Raw genomic sequence first — 3036 nt, forward strand, 5'->3', positions numbered from 1 at the left:
GAGAGCCGGCCGCCCGGAAGTCACGTGGCCGGCTGCTGGCCTCTCTGTGGCTCCCGCGAGAGTCCGCCTTCCGCCGCAGTTGCTGGCTGGCGGCCTGCGGTTGGCCGATCTTTCTGCCCGGTCCTTTACTCCCAATTAGTTAGCATTGTCAGTGGTTAGTGTATTTGAATGACGATCCTCTTGATAACGGCGATGTAAAGAACATGAACTGCCTTTATGTGGCATTTAAAAGCAAAAAAAAACTTTTAGAAGAGAGGACATCGTTCAAAGGCAAAACCATGAAAATACACAGTGGAAAATCTTTGTCTGCCCACACCCTCTCCCATGGTTAAGTAATGACAATTCTTAAAATTATTATTTTTATTTTTTTGAGACGAAGTCTTGCTCTGTCGCCCAGGCTGGAGTTCAGTGGTGCAATCTGGGTTCATTGCAACCTCCACCTGCCGGGTTCAAGTGATTCTCCTGCCTCAGCCTCCAAAGCAGCTGGGACTGCAGGCTCGTGCCACCATGCCCGGCTAATTTTTATATTTTTATATTTTTACTGGTGATGGGGTTTCATCATGTTGGCCAGACTAATCTTGAACTCCTGACCTCAGGTGATCCACCCGCCTGGGCCTCTCAAAGTGCTGGGATTACAGGCGTGAGCCACTGCGCCTGGTCAGCAATTCTTAAATTTGTATATGACATTCCAGAATTATAAGTCACCTAAACAGTGCCTGGTATGTAGTCAGCATTTGTAACTACACAATAGGTCCAGCAATGGCTGTCCAATTTTCTTTAGTTTCATGTGCTTACTATTGTGTCACCTCCTTAAACTGTGCTTTTTCATTTAATTTTCTAAACATCTCTATGAGCTGGATATTATTTACTGAGGAGAAAACAGACCCAGAGAGGTTAGTAATTTACTCAAGGCTTCAAAAAGCTAGCAAATGGCAGATGCAAGATTTGATCAAAGCTATCTGGTTTCAGATTCCATACACTACTGGTCTAGGACATCTGCTGTTCTACTCCTGCATTGTTTCTGCTTTAGGTCTCCTTGTCCTGGGGCTGTAAATGCAGCTGGGAGCCACTGCCACCACTACCTACTTCTGTCTGCTAAAGTCACAGCCTGAAGGTGCTGGGCTGAATCAACCCAATTCCATTCTGCCAGGCCACCAGTGGCACCACTGCTGTGTTCCTGCTGCTACTAGGGCGCCCAGCAGAAGTGGAGGGCCTCCTCTCACTTTGCTGCTGCCTCTGCTCCTGTGCATGCTACCAGTGCTGCCACTCTATGTCAGGGCTACCAGGGCTGCTGACCCTGTTTTGAGATGACTGAACCTTGCTGAGTTCTCCACTGACTCAGAATAATCTCCCTCCCGTACTTTGAGGCACGGTTTCATGAGTTTCAAATGCGACCTGCTCTGAGGTTGTTGACGTCTGACAGGTGTTTTGACAAATACATCTTTAACTTGCTACTCTCTCCTAACACCAGAAACAAATTGATGGGGACTGTAATAGATGGTGAAGTTACAGACCTCATGCTGTACTCAAAATCACAGCTGCTCTCCATCATGGCACCACCGTGTCTTACTGGCTTGCTTTCCTCATTCAGAGGACTGATTACGGAAGGGGACAACGTCTCATTCTTTATGGTAAAGAGATTCCTAGTAGATCTGTCTCACGGGTTCTCAGATGTTTAGACGTAGCCTGAACATGTAAGGATAATTTAGTGTAGGCTTAACCTGGGACTTCCACTCCAATGATGATGTCATCAATTGATTACTAACAGATTTTATTTGGGACTTGAATTTTACACAACCAGCTACAATTGATGCAGCAGGAAAAATAAAGTATGCCTACTCTAGATATTACTGATGTGATGAATTTAGGCAAAATAAGAACATGTAAACGGAAAACAGACCTGTATGACTGACCAATTAGTATTTAAAAACGACAGCTGTGCTGGGTGCGGTGGCTCACACCTATAATCCCAGAACTTTGGGAGGCCGAGGCGGGTGGATCATGAGGTCAAGAGATCCAGACTATCCTGGCTAACACAGGAAAACCCGTCTCTACCTAAAAAAATACAAAAAAATTAGCCAGGCGCGGTGGCGGACACCTGTAGTCCCAGCTACTCGGGAGGCTGAGGCAGGAGAATGGCGTGAACCCGGGAGGCGGAGTTTGCAGTGAGTCGAGGTTGCGCCACTGCACTCCAGCCTGGGCGACAGAGTGAGACTCCATTTCAAAAAAAACAAAACAAAACAAAACAAAACAGGCAGCTGTGATCAAGGAAGTAAGGGGCTAGCCCTAACCAGTGTGCTCACCAATTCTGTATCACTGTGATCCACATTCTCCGTATAATAAGCAGCTTTTCCTTGGTGTCCACCCAGAGCTGTCTGCCCTAATTGGTTCCAATCCTTAGTTTATGGAATTATGAATTCCACCTACTAGTTTAACTCTTTCCAAATCTTTCCCCATGTCTACATTAATCTCTTTGAAGAGATTTATTTTCAGGGGATAGTTCATATCCTGGTGACTCTCTTTCATAGTGAGAGGTGACAACGTGCTAGCAGCCCTTGCTCTCGGCGCCTCCTCCGCCTCGGCGTCCACTCTGGCGGCGCCTGAGGAGCCCTTCAGCACGCCACGGCACTGTGGGAGTCCCTCTCCGGCTGGCGGAGGCCGGAGCCGCCTCCCTCTGCTTGCGTGAAGGTGTGGAGGAAAAGGCGCAGGCGGGAACCAGGACTGCACGCGGCGCTCACGGGCCAGCGCGAGTTCCGGCGGGTGCGGGCTTAGCGGGCGCCGCACACGGAGCGGCCGGGGTGCGCCGCCGCCCAGGGCAGTGAGGAGCTTAGCACCCGGGTCAGCAGCTGCGGAGGTTGCGCCAGGTCCCACAGCACTGCCGGCCCGCATGCACCACGCTCGAATTCTCCCCGGGACTCAGCCGCCTCCCCGGGGGCAGGGTTCGGGACCTGCAGCCCGCCATGTCCGAGACCCCCTCTACGGTGGGCTCCTGCACCGCCCAAGTCTCCCCGACGGGCGCCGCCCCCTGCTCCGTGG

Source organism: Chlorocebus sabaeus, chromosome 17, assembly GCF_047675955.1.
Source record: "Chlorocebus sabaeus isolate Y175 chromosome 17, mChlSab1.0.hap1, whole genome shotgun sequence".
NCBI lineage: Eukaryota > Metazoa > Chordata > Mammalia > Primates > Cercopithecidae > Chlorocebus > Chlorocebus sabaeus.